The sequence below is a fragment of the Lissotriton vulgaris genome, chromosome 1_1, assembly GCF_964263255.1.
Source record: "Lissotriton vulgaris chromosome 1_1, aLisVul1.2, whole genome shotgun sequence".
Lineage (NCBI taxonomy): Eukaryota > Metazoa > Chordata > Amphibia > Caudata > Salamandridae > Lissotriton > Lissotriton vulgaris.
In genome coordinates, this window is record NC_141685.1 from 17555894 (window position 1) to 17579090 (window position 23197).

The 23197-nt window shown below is 49.3% G+C and overlaps 1 protein-coding gene across 2 annotated transcripts in view; it reads left to right on the forward strand.

The window, feature by feature from the left end:
• LOC147736985 (uncharacterized) overlaps nucleotides 1-23197 on the forward strand; it is a 189538-nt gene that overhangs the window by 88952 nt on the left and 77389 nt on the right. For both annotated transcript variants that reach the window (XM_086955167.1, XM_086955238.1), the window contains exon 2: nucleotides 8837-8902. The gene's annotated coding sequence lies outside the window, so the exon portion shown is untranslated. The remainder of the gene's footprint in view (nucleotides 1-8836; nucleotides 8903-23197) is intronic.

Consider the following 23197-nt stretch of genomic DNA (forward strand, 5'->3'; position numbering starts at 1 on the left):
GAGTTGGGCTCAAACATGAGCCCTGTGGCACCCCTTTAGTGATCTCAACTTCCTCTGACCGAAAATTGCCCATGGTTACTTGTTGGGTCCGATTAGTTAGGAAACTTCTTACCCATTCGAGGGCATCCTCCTTTAGGCCGATGTTCTCCAGCCTGGACATGAGAATAGAGTGAGATACGGTGTCAAACGCCGCAGACAGATCTAATAGCACCAGGATGACGGAAAACCCCCCATCCTGGTACATACGCAGATCGTCTGCGACTGACATAAGAGCGGTCTCTGTACTGTGCCTGGGCCTGAAGCCCGACTGTGATGGATCCAGCACTCCTACAGACTCAATGTATCTTGACAGATGTTTATTCACATGTTTTTCTGTGATTTTGCCCAAGAAGGGGAGTAGGGATATTGGTCTCAGATTGTTAAGCTCACTCCAGGGAATGGTGGTATTCTTCCTGAGAGGTTTGACCAGTGCCTTTTTCCATCCAAGTGGGACCTGCCCCGTGCTAAGTGAGAGATTTATTAATCCCTGGATGGTGGGTCCTAGGGCTTTAGCTAGAGTGGGCATGATACGTGCTGGAATGATGTCTGAGGGGGAGCCACTCTTTATCTGCGACATGAGTGCTTGTACCTCCTCAATCTGGATAGGGGGAAATGCAGAAAGGGAGTTTTCAGGAAGGAGGGGACTAACAGAGTTAGTTGTGAGGTCATTAGTAGCACTGTATGGCAAGTTGGAAAGAAGGATTTTGGCATATATGGCGTCGATTTTATTTGTAAAGAAGTGGGAGATACTGTCGCACAGATGTTGCGACGCCACTTCTGGACTTTCACAAGCAGTGGGTTTAGTGAAGGTCAGTAATATCTGATACAAGGTCTTGGAGTTATTGCCAGCCGCCAGAAGCTGTGAGGCTATGTGGCTTTTTCGTGCTGATCTAATCTCCTTGTGATATGCTTTCAAACGTACGTGTCAATGGTGTTCCCTCATCCATCCAACACCCAATCTGACCATTGGTGTTGATGGCGTGCCTGCCTCCATTCAACACCCATTCTGACCATACGTGTCAAATGCGTGCCCACCCCCATCCAACACCCAATCTGACTGTAGGTGTCAATGGGGAGCCCGGGTCCATCCAAACCCGATCTGACCATAGGTGTCAATGGTGTGCCCGCATCCATCCAACACCCTATCTGACCATATATGTCAATGGCGTGCCCGCGCCCATCCAACCCGCGATCTGACCATACGTGTCAATGGTGTTCCGTCATCCATCCAATACCCAATCTGACCATTGGAGTTGATGGCGTGCCTGCCTCCATCCAATGCCGATTCTGACCATATGTGTCAATGGCGTGCCCGCCTCCATCCAACACCCAATCTGACTGTAGGTGTCAATGGCGAGCCCGGGTCCATCCAACACCCAATCTGACCATAGGTGTCAATGGCGTGACCGCTCCATCCAACACCCAATCTGACCATAGTTGTCAATGGCGTGCCCGCGTCCATCCAACACCCTATCTGACCATACGTGTCAATGGTATGCCCGTACCCATCCAACACCCGATCGGACCATCAGTGTCAATGGCGTACCCGCGTCCATCCAACACACAATCTGAATATCAGTGTCAATGGTGTGCCAACCTCCGTCCAACACCCAATCTGACCATACATGTCAATGGCGTGCCCGTGTCCATCCAACACCCAATCTGAACGTCAGTGTCAATGGCGTGACTATGTCTATCTAAGAGCCAATCTGACCATACATGTCAATGGCGTGCCCGCGTCCATCCAATGCCCAATGTGACCATACATGTCAATGGCGTGCCCGCTGCCATCCAACACCCAATCTGAACATCAGTGTCAATGGCGTGCCTGTGTCCATCTAAGAGCCAATCTGACCATACGTGTCAATGGCGTGACCGCATCCATCCAACACGCAATCTGACCATATGTGTTAATGACGTGCCCATGTACATTCAACAACCAATCTGACCATAGGTGTCAATGGCATGCCCACGCCCATCCAACACCCAATCTGAAAATCAGTGTCAATGGTGTGCCCACCTCTGTCCAACACCCAATCTGACCATGCGTGTCAATGGCGTGCCCGCGTCCATCTAACACCCAATCTGAACATCAGCGTCAATGGCTTGCCTGTGTCTATCCAACAACCAATCTGACCATAGGTGTCAATGGCGTGCCCGTGCCCATCCAACACCCGATCTGACCATACGTGTCAATGGTGTTCCAGCATCCATCCAACACCCAATCTGACCATCGGTGTTGATGGTGTGCCCGCCTCCATCCAACACCCAATCTGACTGTAGGTGTCAATGGCGAGCCCGGGTCCATCCAACACCCAATCTGACCATAGGTGTCAATGACGTGACCGCTCCATCCAACACCCAATCTGACCATAGTTGTCAATGGCGTGCCCGCGTCCATCCAACACCCTATCTGACCATACGTGTCAATGGTGTGCCCGTGCCCATCTAACACCCGATCGGACCATCAGTGTCAATGGCATACCCGCGTCCATCCAACACACAATCTTAATATCAGTGTCAATGGTGTGCCAACCTCCATCCAATGCCCAATGTGACCATACATGTCAATGGCGTGCCCGCTGCCATCCAACACCCAATCTGAACATCAGTGTCAATGGCGTGCCTGTGTCCATCTAAGAGCCAATCTGACCATACGTGTCAATGGCGTGCCCGCATCCATCCAACACGCAATCTGACCATATGTGTTAATGACGTGCCCATGTACATTTAACAACCAATCTGACCATAGGTGTCAATGGCATGCCCACGCCCATCCAACACCCAATCTGAAAATCAGTGTCAATGGCGTGCCCACCTCTGTCCAACACCCAATCTGACCATGCGTGTCAATGGCGTGCCCGCGTCCATCTAATACCCAATCTGAACATCAGCGTCAATGGCTTGCCTGTGTCTATCCAACAACCAATCTGACCATACGTGTCAAAGGCGTGCCCGCGTCCATATATCTCCCAATCTGACCATACATGTCAATGGCGTGCCCGTGCCCATCCGACACCCAATCTGAACATCAGTGTCAATGGCGTGCCCGTGTCCATCCTACAACCAATCTGACCATAAGTGTCAATGGTGTGTCCACATCCATCCAACACGCAATCTGACCATATGTGTCAATGGCGTGCCTGTGTACATCCAACAACCAATCTGACCATAGGTTTGAATGGCATGCCTGTGCCCATCCAACACCCGATCTGACCATCGATGTCAATGGTGTGCCCGTGCCCATCCAACACTCAATCTGACCATAGGTGTCATTGGCGTGCCCGTGTCCATCCAAAACCCTATCTGACCATACGTGTCAATGGCGTGCCCGCGCCCATCCAACACCTGATCTGACCATACGTGTCAATGGCATTCCCGCATTCATCCAACACCCAATCTTACCATCGGTGTCAATGGCGTGCCTTCCTCCATCCAACACCCAATCTGAACATCAGTATCAATGGCGTGCCTGCGTCCATCCAACACCCAATATGACAATCAGTGTCAATGGCGTGCCCGCCTCCACCCAGCACCCAATCTGACCATGCTTGTCAATGGCGTGCCCGCTCTATCCAACACCCAGTCTGACCATAGGTGTCAATGGCGAGCCCGCGTCCAACCAACACCCAATCTGACCATAGGTGTCAATGGCGTGCCCGTGCCCATCCAACACCCGATCTGACCATACGTGTCAATGGTGTTCCAGCATCCATCCAACACCCAATCTGACCATCGGTGTTGATGGTGTGCCTGCCTCCATCCAACACTCATTCTGACCATACGTGTCAATGGCGTGTCCGCCTCCATCCAACACCCAATCTGACCATAGGTGTCAATGGCGTGCCTGCGTCCATCCAACACCCAATCTGACCATCGGTGTCAATGACATGCCCGCCTCCATCCAACACCCAATCTGACCATACGTGTCAATGGCGTGCCCGCTCCATCTAACACCCAATCTGACCATACGTGTCAATGGCATGCCCGTGCCCATCCAACACCCGATCAAACCATCGGTGTCAATGGCGTACCCGCGTTCATCCAACACCCAATCTGAACATCAGTGTCAATGGCGTGCCCACCTCCGTCCAACACCCAATCTGACCATACATGTCAACGGCGTGCCCGTGTCCACCCAACACCCAATCTGAACATCAGTGTCAATGGCGTGCCCGTGCCCATCCAACACTCAATCTGACCATAGGTGTCATTGGCGTGCCCGTGTCCATCCAAAACCCTATCTGACCATACGTGTCAATGGCGTGCCCGCGCCCATCCAACACCCGATCTGACCATACGTGTCAATGGTGTTCCCACATCCATCCAACAACCAATCTGACCATAGGTGTCAATGGCGTGCCTGCCTCCATCCAACACCCAATCTGAACATCAGTGTCAATGGCATGCCTGTGCCCATCCAACACCCGATCTGACCATACGTGTCAATGGTGTTCCCACATCCATCCAACACCCAATCTGAACATCAGTGTCAATGGCGTCCCTGTGTCTATCCAACAACCAATCTGACCATACGTGTCAAAGGCGTGCCCGCGTTCATCCAACACCCAATCTGACCATACATGTCAATGGCATGTCCGCACCCATCCAACACCCGATCTGACCATCGATGTCAATGGCGTGCCCGTGCCCATCCAACACTCAATCTGACCATAGGTGTCATTGGCGTGCCCGTTCCCATCCAACACCCAATCTGACCATAGGTGTCAATGGCGTGCCCGCGTCCATCCAGCACCCTATCTCACCATACCTGTCAATGGCATGCCCGCTCCCATCCAACACCCGATCTGACCATCGGTGTCAATGGCTTGCCCACGTCCATCCAACACGCAATCTGAACATATGTCTCAATGGCGTGCCTGCGTCCATCCAACAACAATCTGATCATCGGTGTCAATGGCGTGCCCGCCTCCATCCGACACCCAATCTGACCATACGTGTCAATAGCGTGCCCGTTTCCATCCAACACCCAATCTGACCATAGGTGTCAATGGCGTGCCCGCGTCCATCCAACACCCAATCTGACCACAGGTGTCAATGGCGTGCCCGGTTCCATCCAACACCCTATCTCACTATACGGGTCAATGGCGTGCCCACCTCCGTCCAACACCCAATCTTACCATACGTGTCAATGGCGTGCCCGTGTCCATCCAACACCCAATCTGAACATCAGTGTCAATGGCATGCCTGTGTCCATCCAACAACCAATCTAACCATACATGTCAATGGCGTGCCCGCGTCCATCCAACACCCAGTCTGACCATACATGTCAATTGGTTGCCCGCGCCCATCCAACACCCAATCTCAACATCAGTGTCAATGGCGTGCCTGTGTCCATCCAAGAACCAATCTGACCATACGTGTCAATGGTGTGCCTGCATCCATCCAACACGCAATCTGACCATACGTGTCAATGGCGTGCCCCTGTACATCCAACAACCAATCTGACCATAGGTGTCAATGGCGTGCCCACGTCCATCCAACACCCAATCTGAACATCAGTGTCAATGGCGTACCCACCTCCGTCCAACACCCAATCTGACCATACGTGTCAAAGGCATGCCTGCATCCATCCAACACGCAATCTGACCATACGTGTCAATGGCGTGCCCGTGTCCATCCAACAACCATTCTGACTATAGGTGTCAATGGCGTGCCCACGCCCATCCAATATCCAATCTGAACATCAGTGTCAATGGCGTGCCCAACTCCGTCCAACACCCAATCTGACCATACATGTCAAAAGCGTGCCCGCGTCCATCCAACACCCAATCTGAACATCAGTGTCAATGGCGCGCCTGCATCCATCTAACACGCAATCTGACCATAGGTGTCAATGGCACGCCTGTGACCATCCAACAACCAATCTGACCATAGGTGTCAATGGCGTGCCCGTGCCCATCCAACACCCAATCTTACCATAGGTGTCATTTAGGCGTCCTAAAGTTAGGAGTCCTACCTTTACTACTCCTAAACTGAGAAAAATCCCAACTGTAAGACTTTCTGTATTCACAGAAGGCATTTAGGAGTTCTATTCACCGTCTCTACCTCCCCGCTGGATAGGGCTACGCAAGCTAGGAAGACAGCCAGGACCTATAGAACCTGAAAGAAGTTGACGGTACGGCACTTGAGGACCTGTTGACATCCTCTATGGTTCCTCTGCCAGCAGAGGTTAATAAAGCAGCAGACATGTATACGGATTGGATTGATCGGGCCTGCAGCATAGTAGCTCCGCGGAAAATATGTCTCCCCACTCGTATAGCACCATCAGCTCCTTGGTTCACGAACGGGTTGCGAGAACATAAGCTTGTTTGTAAAAAACTGGAGCGAGTTTGGCGCTCAAAATACCATCAGGAGGACTAAGTCAAGCTTAAATCCAGCCAAAGGATTTATAAAGATATGATAAGGAAGGCTAAAGACACATATTATACTAATAGGATCGAGGGAGCCAGAAATTCATCCAGGTAACTTTTTGACACAATTGCTAGTTTGACCACCCCTAAGCCAGTGATCATTCCACCTAGTCAGGAACTTTGTGAGACTCTCGCCAAGTTCTTTGCAAATAAGGTGGAATTGATCTTCACTGCACTGGAGCCTCAAGTGAGACAGTCTCTTCTTGAGGGATCGCACAGAAACCCCCTAGCCAACCCTCAAGAAGCTACATTTTCTGGGTTTGGCCCTGTGAGCCCGGAAGAGATTAAAAAATTGCTGCACGCAACTAAATCAGGGTCGCCCCAAGATCCCTGCCCAGCGTCAGTGGCAAAGTTGGCAGCCACCCCTATAGCGGGCACCCTTGCGGATCTTTTTAACCAGATATTTGACATCAGGGATTTTCCAACATGCTGGAAACTAGCATCAATTGTCCCGCTGCTCAAGTAACCTACACTCGATATCTCAGACCCGAATAGCTACCGGCCTATAGCCCGGTTACCATTGCCAGCTAAGCTTGTCGAGAAGGTTATGAACCTGCAGCTCTGTAAATTCCTCAGATCTTCTCAGGGTCTGGACAAAGCCCAACATGGGTTCAGGGAAGGTCATAGTACCGAGACCGTCCTGATTAAATCTACTGAAGAGATCAGGAAGGCGTTGGATGCAGGGGGACGTGCAGCTCTGGTCCTTCTCGACCTGTCCGTGGCCTTCGATACGGTCCACCATAGTATTCTGGTGGATCAATTAGAGGACTGCGGGGTTCAGGGGAGGGCCCTGAACATCTTGAAAGCCTTCCTTGTGAATAGGGTTCAGGTGGTGGCCTTGGGAGATTTTGAGTCTCGACCTTTCAAACTCCCAGGGGGGTCCCGCAGGGGTCCTCCCTTAGCCCCACCCTATTCAATATTTATGTTTCATCTCTCGCCCCGGTGATCCGGGCTTTCGGATTTGAACTAACATCTTACGCAGATGATACTCAGATCGTTGTATCACTGCTCCCGGGGAGAGAAGAAGGCGTAGCTGCCAGGTTTCAGGACTGCATGACTGCAGTTAGCACCTGGATGGCAGGTAACTGGCTCAAATTGAATTCCTCCAAAACCGAGGTTCTACTCTTTGGCTCTGATATCAGCTTCTGGAGCCCCAAGTGGTGGCCGGACGACATGGGAACCCCATCCACTCCGGTAGCTAAGGTTAAGAACCTAGGTGTCCTCATTGACAATCAACTATCTTTTAAACCTCAAGTCAATGCACTGATCTCCTCTATTTACTGGACCTTGAAAATCATCAGGAAGATTTTTCCTTTATTGCCGGACAGTAGCAGAAAATCGGTGGTGACGGCACTTGTGCTCTCCCGCTTAGACCACTGCAACAGTCATATCCTTGAGGCCCAACAAGGGCAGCTCAATAAACTACAAGTGCTGCAAAACGCTGCCGTGCGCCTTATTGCGGGCCTGCCTAAGTTTTGGCTCCCGGTGCGCAAACGCATAATGTTTAAATCACTGTGCATTGTTTATAAGGCGGTACATGGATTGGGTCCATCTTTTCTCCAGCAGCACTTCCAACTGTACACGCCAGGCAGACAGCTGAGGTCGGCCAATAAACGGCTGATTAAGACAATCAGGATCAGGAAGGCACGAGGGGGGAGGCAGAAGCTTCGTTAGAGGAGCTGCCACTGCTTGGAATTCCCTGCCCCTGGCCTTGAAACAAAGTGCGGACCTTTTGACCTTTTGAAAAAATATTAAAACTTGGCTTTTATACATTAGGAAGGGCCTGACACTCAGGGGAGCTATCATTTCAGCGCCAGGACACTGTGCGCTTTATAAATGGTATAAATAAATAAATAAAGTTAGGAGTCCTAACTTTACTGCTCCTAAACTGAGAAAAATCTAAACGGTAAGACGTTCGGTATTCACAGAAGGCATTTAGGAGTCTTAAAGTTAGGAGTCCTAACTTTACTACTCCTAAATTGAGAAAAATTCTAACTTTAAGACTTTCGGTGTTCACAGAGGCATTTAGGACTCCTAACTTCTGTGAATACCGAAAGGAGTAAGTGCCTTCTTTGAATACCAAAATGGTAGTAAGTTTAGGATTTTGTATTAAGTTAGTTCTGTGAATTGGGCACTCTGTGCTTACCCCTTGAGATTATTTTTTGTGCATTGTTTGCTAGAGTCTTATTGGTTTTATACTTGTTCAGGTCTCCAGTGTCACCGACACATCTATGCTTCTCCTTTCCCGCTTTCTGTCCAGTGGTTCAAATGTGGTTCCAATGTTTCATGCACACACTATTTCTCATTATTGCAGTTGGCAAACATCTACAATGTGTGATTAACCTGGTTTCCCTTGTTTGCAGACCCCTGGACACTGTAGCAGCCCCGACCCGGACCAAGGGTTGCCACAAGAACAGCACCGACTAGAGGTAAGTTGTCATCAGACTTAATTCCTTGTATTGTCACCAGCCAGGCCCCTTATTGCAATGCAGTGTCCAAGGATTTGGAGGTGACTCTTATAGCAATGCTTTAAAGTGGCCTCCAGAAGGTCACCTCAGTGGTTGAGCCTCAGAAACATCTGTTTCTCATGAGACTTGAGCTTCAAGAGGTCCCCTCAGAGGCTGGTCCTCAGAAACAACTGTTCCTCATGAGACTTGAGCTTCAAGAGGTCCCCTCAGAGGCTGGTCCTCAGAAACATTTGTTACTCATGAGACTTGAGCTTCAAGGGGTCCCCTCAGAGGTTGAGTCTCAGAAACATCTGTTCCTCATGAGACGAGCTTCAAGAGGTCCCCTCAGAGGCTGGTCCTCAGAAACATCTGTTCCTCATGAGACTTGAGCTTCAAGAGGTCCCCTCAGAGGTTGAGTCTCAGAAACATCTGTTCCTCATGAGACTTGAGCTTCAAGAGGTCCCCTCAGAGGTTGAGCCTCAGAAACATCTGTTCCTCATGAGACTTGAGCTTCAAGAGGTCCCCTCAGAGGCTGGTCCTCAGAAACATCTGTTCCTCATGAGACTTGAGCTTCAAGAGGTCCCCTCAGAGGCTGGTCCTCAGAAACATCTGTTCCTCATGAGACTTGAGCTTCAAGGGGTCCCCTCAGAGGTTGAGTCTCAGAAACATCTGTTCCTCATGAGACTTGAGCTTCAAGAGGTCCCCTCAGAGGTTGAGCCTCAGAAACATCTGTTCCTCATGAGACTTGAGCCCATTGCCACTTGCTGGATGCTCCATAGCAGCAGTCCAGCTGTCCCGCTGCATCTGTTGGCGCATTTCCTTTTGGGACAGTGATAGTCGGCCAGTCCCTCTGAGATCCTCACAAAAACATTAAATGTGCCTCAGTCGTCCACAGAATTTCAAGGTTGCAGAATTTAAATAAGCAGATGTCCGAGACCTGTAGACTTCTGTCTGGTGCGAGAAGTTAGCCTGGCATGTGATGTCCACTAGTTTTAGTGGGCACCTTGCACCAGTCTAATCGACCCTTATTGATTGTGGTTGTAAAGTCAACCTTATAGACAAGCTATCCTAGTGGTAGCATGGACCAGCAGTCCTAGGCTAAGACTTCAGAAGGCGAGTTAAGCAAGTTGTTTTACCATGTATAATCCCTTGAATACCAAATGAAAGGACACCACACAAGGTATATATCAAATATATATGTATTTATTCTAAACACAACCCCTCTGCACTCTTTATGAGGTCAGAGATAAAAGTACAATACAAGTTACTCAATTAGCATACAATAAGTTGCACAGTATACGTTATGCCCTAGGGGCCTCATAAACCATATACTAAAATAGTGGCATATGGACCACATGATAATTAGAAAGCAGGCCTGGGGCCTGTGGAATTGCTGGGGCTACACTAAACAACCAAAGGTCAGGAAGTAGGAGGCCCACGGGAGACGCGTGCAGTGTCTAAACACAGCCGCGGGTTACCATTGACTTTCTATGGGAAACAAACAAGTTACAAATTTACAATTTAAAGATACTTCCGGATGGACTACGATGGAACCCTTTTAAGCTAGGACACTTCGAGAGTCAAGACCCACGGGAGCACCGGAGTACTCGTGTTACCTCACCCAGGGAATCCGGGTGCATAGGTGTCTTTTCGTGTCGGGTTTCATCGTCGTTTTTAATGTAGAGCTGCAAAGAAGTGCTGCAGGCGACCAGAGGAAAAGTGTCGGGGTGGATCCAAGGTTGGATTGAAGATCTGTAGAACCTGAAAGCAGAGGAGACAGAGTCTGGGCCACTAGCCAGTGACCAGGGTGGTGATAGAAAGATGCCACCAGATGTTGAGTGCTTGCAGGTGAAAAGGTGAAGTTTGTCTCTTCAGCCACGAGTACCAGGAGGCGTCGACGATGACCAGGAGCTGGATTCGAGCTTTCCTACAAAGGATCTAGTTGACTTCAGTGTCGGTATCTGGACTAGACCCAACAAGCCAAACGCAACCCACACAGGATGTCGAGATTGGCTTTGGTGCAGACCAGGAAGGCCTGAGGAACTTCTCCTTTGTAGGGAAGTTGGAGCAAGCCTGGAGCAACCAGGAAAGCAAGTTAGATTCAAAAGAAAGTGTTCGGGGGCTCACTAGCCAACGGACTAGGAACCGCGAAGGCGCGTCGAGCTGAAATGCAAAAGCGGGGCTGTTACATTCCATCTTCCTTTCCTTTTACCTTTCCCCTTTAAGTGCATGCGACTGATTATGTTTCATAATGTATTCTATGTTCTGAACAGAGCTTTCTTCATGTAACATTCTGCTCTGACTTGTCAGTTGTATCCTGATGCTGTTGTGCTTGGACTCTATGCTCTGCTGATAAATAAACCTCTTTGGATTATACATTTTACTGGAATTATTACAATTTTTGGCGACGAGGCTCTTTTACTCCTGCCATTACCAGCAGAGGAGCGGAGTTTGAACCCATTTTATTCATTTTATTCAATTTTGATACTGTCTGGATCTGCTTACTACAACTACTTGGATACTCATTGCTCTTCACTTTCCCGAATTTGGAACTACAGTATTGCGACTTTTCTTGGAGGTAAACCTTGATCTGCTTCATTTTACCTCAATTTTATCGCTATTTGCTGCTTTGCATCTTTCGAAATTCAACTTGTCTTCACGAAGCCGCGCTGCCTCGAATCTTCGTCTACGGAGCTGCTCTTCACACACGTCACAACTTCCTCGACGTGTTTACTGACGGAGCCCTTCCACAACAAAAGACTACGCATGCGCGTATGTATTCAAGTCACGCATGCGCGCGTCTTTCTTAACAACGGAGATCGCGTTCCACGTAAGCGCGTCTGTTGTTACTCTGTTTCCTTAACAACGGAAGTTGCGCTACGCTCCTCATAAGCGCGTCTTTGTTTCCTGGCAACCAAACCACTGCCTCCATAGCAACGCTCACGGAAAGGAAGAGAAGCGGTCATATTTACTTCAAAGCGGCATTAAATAACAAAAGCGGCAATTTACAATTAAGCAGCCATATCCTTCACATCACAAAAGGAAACACAGCGATTTTACAGCAGTTTTCCAATGGAGAACGCATGGGTTCTGAAAGAAAAAAAGTATTCTTTTACATTGTATTGGGTCTGAAGGACAAGAAATTTTCAGAAATTTACCACAAATAACTGTTCCTACTGGAAGTGGAGATACTTTAAATGTCTATGTTGAGGCTTTAAATAGACTAGAAAAAAGATTCAAACCGACTGCTAATATTGCCCTAAATCGATTTAAATTCTATACCAGGGCACAAAAACAGGATGAATCTTTTGATGACTTTTTGACTGCATTAAGAGCATTGTCCATACATTGTAATTTTGGGGCAATGACTGATGAAATGATTCGAGACCAAATAATTGTGCATGTCAAGAACAAAAAGACTCAAGACAAACTATGGTGTTTGGGTGATCCCAATTTAGAGGAAACAATTGCCATTGCTAAATCCACGGAGTTATCTGAGAAATGGATGGATATTGTTGTTAAACAAAGTTCCTCATCCAATAAAGCTGCAACGGAAGAAGAAGTTTGCATTGTCAAACCAAAAGGAGACTACAAAAATTTTTCTTCTTCCCAGAAACCGAATAAAAGCTCCTACATGGGAAGCAATAGGAAAACAGTATTTAATAATAATTTAGTTTGTTACAGGTGTGGGAGCAAATCCCATATTGCTTCATTTCAAGGTTGTCCTGCTTTGAATAAGGAATGTAATGTCTGTGGTAAGATTGGACATTTTGGTACTGTTTGCAGGGAAAAACGTTTTAACAATCAATCTCGGATGTTACATTCACGACCTTCTACTAGTAACTTTACCCCTACAAAAGTCTCTTCTATCACAAATACTGAGGAAGATATACAAGTTTTAGATAGAGGTTATGTTGTTTCTATTGTACACTCAGCTCGTGTACTGTTTACTTGTAAAAAATCACCCAAATGCAATTTTAATATCTTTACAGTTCAAGTAGAACTCATGGTGGATTCAGGTTCGCCCTGGACCATTATTACCATGGAATATTTTAAAGAAAAATTACTGAGTGTGTGTAATATTGCTAATATAGAAGTACCTGATATCCTTGCTGATGATTTTAATGGTGCTAAAATTGATGTAGAAGGTTATTTTAAAGTACCTTTAACTTTCAGAGGTAGGATGGCTCATATCAAATTGTATATTGCTGCAAAAGGTGTAAATGTTCTTGGATGGCATGATCAGTGGGAGCTTGGGATCACATTAAATCCACGTGCCAGAGATCCTGTGTCATTATGCAGTGACCAAGATATGTTAAATAGTGAACAAGAGATGATTAATTTCATTTCTCCTTGTTTTGAAGAGAAGAAAGATATGTCCTTTTGGAGCAAAAAATTCAACAAGGTGTTCTGTGATCAGTTAGGCAAATTGAAGAATTTTACACATAGAATTGTACTTAAGGATGGAGCGCTTCCAGTCAAACAGAAATTAAGAGGTGTTCCCCTTAATGTTAGGGATGAATTGAAAGAAATGTTGAATGAGTTGTTGAGTGAGAACATCATTGAAGCTATTGAATCTTCAGAATGGGTTTCCCCCATTGTTCTCGTGCGCAAACCAGATCAAAAATTGAGGGTCTCCATTGATTTGAGAGCTTTAAATGCCAATATCATTATTGACTGCCACCCTTTACCCAACAATTAATGAACTTGTCTCTCTCTTTGATGGTGTGCAGATTTTTTCTACTTTAGACCTTAGGTCTGCGTATCATCAAATTGAACTTGCAGAAGAATCCAAAAAGTATACAGCGTTCATCACTCCCATGGGTTTATTTCAGTGCAGAAGGATGCCTTTTGGATTAGCTTCTGCTGCTTCGGTTTTCCAACGAGTAATGTTCCAAATGTTCAGAGATCTTGATTCGTTCGTCAAATGTTTTCAAGACGACATTTTGATTTTCTCCAAAAATGACAATGATCATTTTGCACATTTAGATGCAGTTTTTAAGAGACTTGAACAATATGGTCTTACACTTAAGGGGCATAAGTGTAAATTATTTCAGAAATCTGTAGAATATTTAGGCCATACATTGTCTGGTGAGGGCCTTATTCCAAAAAAATCCAATGTTGAGGCCATCCTTAATGCCCCATCTCCAGTCAATAAAGACCAACTCCTTTCCTTTTCAGGAATGTGCGAGTATTACAGCAAATTTGTTGTGAATTTTGCCACCAAAATGGAACCATTGAGGAGATTACTGAGGCAAAGTAATGTATTTAAATGGGAAGATGAACAGGAGAAGGCTTTCATGGCTATTAAAAAAGACATTGTAAATTCTCCAACGTTAAAGCCTTTTAGAATGGGCAGAACATGTATTATCACCACGGATGCAAGCCTGTATGGTTTGGGTTGTGTGTTGTCACAAACAGATGGTAGACTGGAATGGAATGTTGCGTGGTACAATAACAAATGGAAAACAAGGGTGCATGAATTTGAGATTGGTGATTGGGTCAGGATTGTGAAACCGGTTATGGTAAGCAAGGGAATGAGTAAGTATGGAAGGCCCATTAAAATTGTTAAAGTCTTTAACAATACTGTTGTCACCCAAGATGGCAAAACCTGGAATGTGAGCAAGGTAGCTAAATGTCCTTCTTCTCAAGATGCTCAGTTAAGAAATGACCAATGTCTAAGTGACTACGCTGATGTTAATATTTGTCCTGAACAAGTTTCTGACACTGTGGCATCAAGGGTTAAAGATGATGTGCGTATCAGAAGGAAACCTACTTCTTTGCAAGACTATGTTTAATTTTCCTGTTCCCTTTTCCTTTTCTTACAGGAGGGAGATGTGTTACATTCCATCTTCCTTTCCTTTTACCTTTCCCCTTTAAGTGCATGCGACTGATTATGTTTCATAATGTATTCTATGTTCTGAACAGAGCTTTCTTCATGTAACATTCTGCTCTGACTTGTCAGTTGTATCCTGATGCTGTTGTGCTTGGACTCTATGCTCTGCTGATAAATAAACCTCTTTGGATTATACATTTTACTGGAATTATTACAGGGGCCCACGGAACACTCGTGGAGTCGGGGCCTCTGAGTTTCAGTGCAAATGGTGCTCGGGTCTGGTGCTTCAAGCACCCCAATGCACAACTTTGAGATACCTCGTGAAGTAGGTGCAGCTTGCAAAATGCAGGATGTCCAGGAGTCCCTGTCCCATGTCTCTCGTGTCCGCCAGGTGTCTCAGCTTTGCTGTAAGCGAAGTTCGGGGTCAGAGATGTCTGGAAGTCCATGTCCTGTGTCGCAGATTCTTCGGGATCTGGCGGGAGCCTTGAAAATGCAGACCGGCAAAGTTGCTGTTGGTGCCTGTTTGAACAGGGTGGTCACTCCTTGACCACAAGGGAGATGTCTTCCATCTTGCAGTTGAAATGGAATGTCGAAGGTCCAGGATTCATGTTTCAGAGTTTCATCAAGGGTAATCTAAAGTCCTAGGGACTGGGTTCCTATACTTATACTAAGATTAGGGGCTGGACTACCTTTAAGGTCCCTGCTATGGATGGACCTGGGAAGGGGGTGGTTACACCCCTTTCCCTTTGTCCAGTTTCACACCAGAGCTGGGGCAGAGTGCCCCAGCAACCGGTTTGAACTGGGAAATGCATGGAGCACCTTGTGTGCCCCAGGCAGTGTCTGGAAAGCATTCACTGAATGCAGCCCTGCCCGCCCCAATACAGTAAAACCTGTCTGGGGAGGTGCTGGCACCTCCCTGGACAGGAAGCCTATTGTCTAGGCCTCCCCTGCCGGACTTTCGTCCAGCAGCAGGAGGGCAGACTCGTGTCTGTGGCAGCAGCATCCATTTTGTGATGCTGAGGCTCTGTTTAACTTTAACCGGGTAAACCAGTAACTACATGTCTTCTCACTCTAGAAGGGTGGAATGCTACCCCCGCCAAAATAATTGGCGGGGGTAGTATTCCAAAGTGTTTGACACCTTACACGACATGTTTTGATAAAGCCAGACCAAAGTTAGCATTAACCGCTAGGATTATAATGCACTTAAGAGTATATGGTCTGGCTATATCATAGAACAGCTATAAGGAGATGGTTCCGAAAGCTGCAGAGGGGCTCAGCTCATGCTAGGGCACCCTCTCACATAAAACCAAGCACTCTACCTCCAGGATTGTCGAGGTCTGCCTTAGGAGTGGCTTAAAGGTGTATATGTGTCTATATAGGCATATAGGTATACTGTTAGACCTGGCACTATTGGCGTGGGTCTCCCCTCCATTTTTTGCTGTTGTCTCCTCTGTTTTTGCTGGTAATAGATGCTCTGGCGCTGTGCTACTGCCATTCAGTGCCACAGAGCAAATGCTCCCTGTGTAAATATGTTTGTGAATTGGTCTATCCCTGATTGGCTTATTTGCTTTACCTGTTAGTCCCTAGTAGCGTGGCCTGTGTGTGCCCAGGGCTGGAAACCCAAATGCTGCTGGTGGGCCTGCAGTGCTGGTTTGCGCAGAAGTAGCTTGTAAAATGTACCTCAGACCTGCCACTGCAGTGTCTGCGTGCAGTCCAGAACTGCCATCTTGGCTGTGAAGTGCCCACACTTCCCAGCCCCAACCCTTCCCTTAGCCTCATCTCACTCACCCCTATGGTAGGTGCATTGTGTGCGTAAGGTAGGACATGGCTTGATATGTGTAGCATGTCCTGGTAGTGAATCCCCCTCCATTTTGTTTTTCACTGCTGCAAGGCTACCTGTTCTCCATAGGCTAGAATCGGCAGACTGGCTATTACATCTTATAGTCCTATCTGACTCAGGGAACATGGTAGAAATTCGAGTTTAGTATGCCTGAGCTCAGAATAATAAAATGCATCTTTTAGTGAAGTTGGCTTTAATATTCTGTGTTTGAAAATACCACTTTTAGGAAGTAGGTATTTTCTTGCCTAAGCCTCCAGTGTGCTCTGCTGTTATGTGTATTGGCTGTCTGGGTTTAGAGGGGCAAGGCAGGCTGAGTAAGACCTGGGTTGAATAGAGAGATCTGCATTGAGTACAGGGGAGAGGTAGCTCCTTGTCCTGAATAGATCTGTGCTTGGCAAGGTGAATGCTGGCTCCACCTCCTACTGTGCGTCTGATGGCAGACCCCCTCTTTCTGAAAGGAAGGATGCAGCCTGGTAAACAAAGTTCTCCAGGCCTGAGCAGAACTGGTTCTGGCTGGAGACTTCTGAGAACAAAGACTTTTGGGGTATAAATATCTGTGCCCAAACCCCTGACTTTTGTATTGCTCCTGGATGTCAAGAGGAACCTCTGACCGTGTTACTGAAGGAATCTGCAGGAGAGGACCGTCCTTGTGCTTGTGTGCTGTTTATTGGATTGGCCTGCAGTAGTTCCCCTTGGACTTGGAAGAAGAGGGAAAAGGACTTTTGAGAGACTTTTATTTTTGCTCAGCAATCACCCAAGGGCTAGAAGAGAGCTAGCCTCCTGCTGGAGTCACAGGCACATCTGACTCCCCCACCAGCCTCCTGATTCCTCTCGGCGAGGAGTTCTATCTGCAGGTGAGGCCCCTGTGAGTTCCAGGGCCTCTAGTTCTACTACAGAGAAAAGAGAACTGAAAATCGTCGCTAACGCTTTTTGCGAGCCACCGCAGCTGAAGAGTGTAAGAAAAATCCACGCGCTGCTGCCGCCGAGCGCTCGCAAACCAAAGATCATCGCACGCTTGCGGGCCCCAAAGTGCTCGCTAGCCCCAGAGATCATCGCATCACACGTTTGCGGGCTTTTCAAAGGCTCGCTGACCCCGGGTCATCGCATCGAGAAAATTGCAGCGCGGACGCCGAGCATCCGCCATATTCCTCGCATCGCACCCGGATCGTCGCTCCCTCGCGGGACGCCATTTTCTTTCATCGCAACAAGATCGCACACGCAAACAGGATCAGCGCATCATCCTCCCTCGCGGCAAGGTTTCAACGCATCGCTGGCCTAGCGTGAGGAAACCTGTCTCTTTGTCCCGCACGCACCTGCAGCCCAGCGCATCATACTCCCTTGCGGCAAGGATTCAACGCATCGCCGGCCTAGCGTGGGGAAAATCATTGTTACAGTCCCTTTGCGTCATTTTGTTGGTTTTGCTACGAAATCCAGGTACTTTGTAAGTAAAAGGGTCGCAGAGACCACTGCTTTGAACTGAACCCCTATTTGAACACTTTGAACTCTTTTTCCAGCTTTTCAAGAGTACCCCCCATTTTTCAGTATTATGGCTTTTTACCGTTATTGGTCTTGTGTTAAGTCTATATATAAAGATACTTGTTTTTTATAACTACTTGTGTGGTGTCCCTTTGTTTTTTTTTGTTTTTTTATGTTTATTGTACAGAATGCGTTACACACAGCACATAGCTTACAACCCCTGGGGGCCAGCCGCGTAGAACGATAACCGTATGAAATATTGTCAAGTTAACACAGCCGTTCAGCCGACAACCCTGGGGTCCGGCGGCGCAATGGTGTAGAAATACGCCTACATAATATATCACACATCTTAATAAGTAAGCAGGTCTGTAAGTTTTTATCAATTTTGTAGTATAACAATGTTGCCTTGGCATCTTCACCATATTATCAGTAGTCCGCGCCTATGCGTAAGTGTGGCGGGTGGTTGTGTCAGTAAGTCTCTCGTGGGGGCGGGGGGCAGAGAAATTGGAGAGCAGTCCCTTGCGATGCCTCAATTGTGTTAGCAGATATGTGTCGGTGTAGCTCACTGTGTCAAAAAGGAGAGGCTCGCGTTGGCGGCAGCGTCCGGCAGGAACTGCCATAGCCATGGCTGATGTTTTTAGTGAACTTGTGCATGTGGTGCCCCTCAATAGCGGTGGTGTAAGCGCGATGGCCGGGATCATAAAAACGCAACCCAGATCTATCTGCCCGTCTCCGGGCAGTACGCGCATCGGCCATTCCCCTCAGGCCATGCGTTTAGGGTGCCGTAGCATGTTGGTACAAAAGAGGGGGCTTGATTTGTCGTCCGGAATACGGTGTCTGAAGTCACTTGCGCAACATGTACAATGTCTTTGACAATGAAAATAAAAAGCCTGGTCGGAAAACAGGACCAGCATATGTGTAAATACGTGTACCATAACAAGGGGGTATGTGAAGAGGAGGACAATGAATGGGTAGACGCACCTACGTGCATGAGAAAGAGGAAGGAAGCGTTGCAGCTTTAGTGAAGGTCCGGTGGCTGGGAAGTGGGATAGAGCATGGTAGTAACTTGTTAGCGCGGGGGGCTATAGCATGGGTGCATTGATAATGTCCTCAGAGTGCGGCCAGCGCAGTGGTCACGTTCAGGACGCATGGCGAGAACCTGACGTGTGGAAGAGGAGATAGGGCAAAGGGCGCTTCACCGTAGGCAGCGGGCCAAGCGTCGTAGACAACCCGGAGTGAGGGAGGTTCGCAGGCGCGGCGCGGTGTATTTGCTCGTGGTGTGGCGGAGATGCAGGGGCGCAGATCCCGGCCTGAGTTTCCCCACTAAGGGGGGAGGGAAGGAGGAGGCAGTGGGCGCAGGCGCACTCCGCAGTGTCTTGTGCGTATGTGTGGGGTTCGGACGCAGACCCCTTCAAGTGATTCCCTGTTCCAGACATTTCTGCTGAAAGGACTGAAGGATGTCATCCCAGAGCTGTGCAATGGGAAATTTTCTAAGTCCTGCTGTTTCCTCCCGTTGTAGGACTGCGCTTTCCGCTCGTGCCCAGTTGGTGAGGGACATGTACCAATGCCGAATATGTGGGGGTGCATTGGTCTTCCACCGCTTGGTAAGCAGGCGTTTGGCTGTGATTAGCCCTAGGTCCCAGAACCGGACCGGTACTTTGTTCAGCTTTGTGCGCTTATAAAGTCCTAGGATGCAGGCCTCCCATGTTTTCGGCACGTTTTCGGAGGTGCAGTGCGTGAGCAGTGCCGTTACCTCATTCCAATATTGCTGGATGTTGGGGCACAGCCAAAGCATATGTAAGAGATCCGCACCCACCAGGGAGCAGCGTTGGCAGGCACTGTCGGTGACTGAAAAATATCTGTTTATCTTATCTGGCGTAAGGTAGACTCGGTGTAATATATAGAATTGTATGATCTTGAAGCGGGGGTTGCGTGGGACGTTAACCGGCCCAACTAGCACCATCGCCCATTCCGTGTCAGTCCAGTCTCTCCCTCTGTTCTCCCTCAACTGAGAGGTGGAAGGTTGCGTATGAATCAGGAGGGCCTGCGCTAGCCAATGCACTATGTGGGAACCATTGCCCATGACATGGAGGTACTGTATAAAGTGGTGTGTTGGTAACTCCTCAGACATGTCGCCCCAGGCGGCAGTCAGCGTGCGTATGAGGGACGCGTGCAACAGGAATTGCCAGCTGGGAGGGTCGCGCCCTCCGCGAGGTCCGCAAAAGAAAGGAGGGCACCGTCAGCGTAGAGGTCCCCCAGCGTTTCCACGCCCGCATGGGACCAGCTCTCCAGCATAGCGTTCGTCATCTCTCCAGTTGCCCTGGGAGTACCCAGCAGGGGGAGTATCGGGGCATACGGTACCGTCGCTCGGGAGAGCCGCAGGCACCGCAGAAAACACCTGCACGCCACTGCCAGGTACAGCTGAGGGGGACGGGGAGCTTGGGTCAGTGGATGAAACAGAGTGCACACCTGTATCTGAGACCAGGTGGTGACGTCCGTGGCGGTGTCACCCAGGTTTTTACCACACAGCCATCCCGACACCCACTGCATCTGCGCCGCTAGATAATACAGCTCCATGTTAGGGACTGCCAGGCCCCCCGAGTCAGTGGGCATATACAACTTCGTCAACGCCACATGGGGTCGGCCTGCGTTTCAGATTAGGCCCCGGAGCAGGACTTCGAGGTCCCGAAATACCTTGTTGGGGACATAGGACGGGATGTTGGCAAAGTAATACAGCAGTCTCGGTAGGACTATCATTTTGGTCAGCGCTACACGGCTGGGCACGTTCAGGGGCAGAGTCCTCCAAAATCCAATTTGTGCTCGAATGGAGGCAAGCGCTCGCATCAGGTTCCCCTCCAGGATATCCGCAGGGTTACGGTAAATGTGGATTCCCAAGTACCGGAACGTCGTGGGGTACCACTGCAGCCTCTCACCACTGAGATAAACGTCACTCTCGGGCGCGTCTGGGTTAAAGGAATAGGCCCCCGACTTAGACCAGTTGACCCTCAAGCCCGACATCTCCTCGAAGGTGCAGAAAATGTCATTGAGAGATCTCGGGACATTAGTCAAATCTCTGACATAGAGGTGGAGATCATCCGCCTATAGCGAGATCAAGTGGAGTCCATCCGCCATCGGGATTCCCCACTCCTCACCCTGGGTCCGTAGGATCGTGGCTAGGGGCTCCATGGCCAAGGAAAACAGCAGGGGTGACAGGGGGCAGCCCTGCCTGGTGCCCCTCCGTACACGGATAGCGTCAGAAAAAAATGTGCCAGTGCGGACCCGAACTGTGGGCCTGTGGTATAATAAGTCAACCATGGTCTCATAGCCATCCCCCAGTTTGAATTTCTCTATGACCGCTCTCAGGTATGGCCATTCCACCGAGTCAAATGCTTTCTCGAGGTCCAATACTAGGCACCCCGCTTGTGGCCAGTGGTGTGTGGCGTACTCCTGTATACGGAACAAGCGGCGGATGTTATAGGAGGTGTGGTGTGTTGGAACAAAGCCATTTTGATCGTGATGCACCAGGGTGGGGACCAGTGGGGCTAGCCTCCGGGCCAGGGTGGAAGCAAGGATTTTATAATCCGTGTTGAGGAGGGCCAGGGGGCGGTAAGAGCCCATTTGTGTGCCATCCCTGCCCGGTTTGAGTATGGAAATGAGGTTAGCCTCATTGAGCGTGGGAGGGAGGGAGGAGTCCTTTGCAGCTGCAGCATACATCTTTAAGAGCTCGGGGATGAGTATGTCCGAACCAGCCTTGTAAAATTCGGCTGGTAAGCCGTCCGGGCCAGGGGACTTGCCGTTGGACAGGTTGAAGATGGCTTCACAGAGTTCCTCAGGAGCGAGTGACGCCCCGAGGTCGTCCTGCTGTGCAATTGTCAAATGAGGCAGCGGCAAGGGTGAGAGATATTCTGCTATGTCAGGATGCGGGTCGCAGAGCCGGGAGCGATATAAGTCTTCGTAGTGGGTCGTGAATGCCTCGTGTATGTGGCGTTGTGTGTAGAGTAGCCCCCTCCCATCTACGTGTATCGCCGACACCGGGGCCGCGCGGTCTTCTCGTGCAATCAGCCAGGCCAACAGTCTGCCAGGTCTATCACCCAGGTGGTGCGTGCGGGCGGAGTGTGCAGTAAAATTGAGACTGCGCAGACGTTCCAGGAGGCGCACATGTTCTGTTTTCGCTTCCGCCAGGGGGTCGCCTGTGCCACCCACCACGTCCCATTCGTGGTCAAGCAGTTCGGTCTCTAGTCGCGTCAGGTCACCCTCCAGCTGTCCCCGCATGTGACCCTGTGTGCCTAAGCAGTGCCCTCGAATCACCACCTTGAAGGCGTCCCACTCGATCTGGGGGGAAGACGCCGTGTCAGAGTTGTCCCCAAAGTATTGGGAAGTTTGCGTGAGAAGGGAGTCGCGGAAAGTCGCTTCCAGCAAGAGAGCCGGTTGGAGTCGCCTGGTAGGGATGGGCGGGTGTGGGCTTTCCCATGCGATGGCCAGAATGTGCGGGTTATGGTCCGAGTGAGTGCGGCCCATGTATTGTGCCTGCAACCAATGGGAGGAGGTCAGCGGACACCATAAATCTGTCCAGGCATACATGCAGGTCATGCGCACCTGAACAGTAGGAATAGGTCCGTGTCGTAGGATTGTGTGTCCGCCATGCGTCGTGCAGGTCCCACTGTGTAGCCCAGCTGATCAGTGCTTTCATGGCGCCGTGTGTCGGCGCACCAGTCGGGGGTGGGGAGGAACGGTCCAGGGTCGCATCTAAGATGCAGTTATAGTCACCCCCCAGGATCCACGGGACCCCATGACAGGTCGCCAGCGCCGCCGAGAGGCGAGTAAAGAAACTGCCCTGGTCGGTGTTTGGTGAGTATAGAGAGGTCAGCACTATTGGTTGTCCATCTAATCTACCCCGGGCTATCACATACCTGCCGTCAGGGTCTATATGCGTGTCTGTGACCGCCCAAGTGGTCCCAGGACCGACCCACAGGAGCGCACCGCGGGCAAAGGAGGAGTACTCAGTGGCGTAGAGTTGCCCACGCCATCTGCGGTGCAGAGCACGCACCTCCACCTTGTTCAAACGCGTTTCCTGTAACTTATGGCGCTTCAGATAGGAGTAGATCTGGTACCGTCTCGCCGGTGT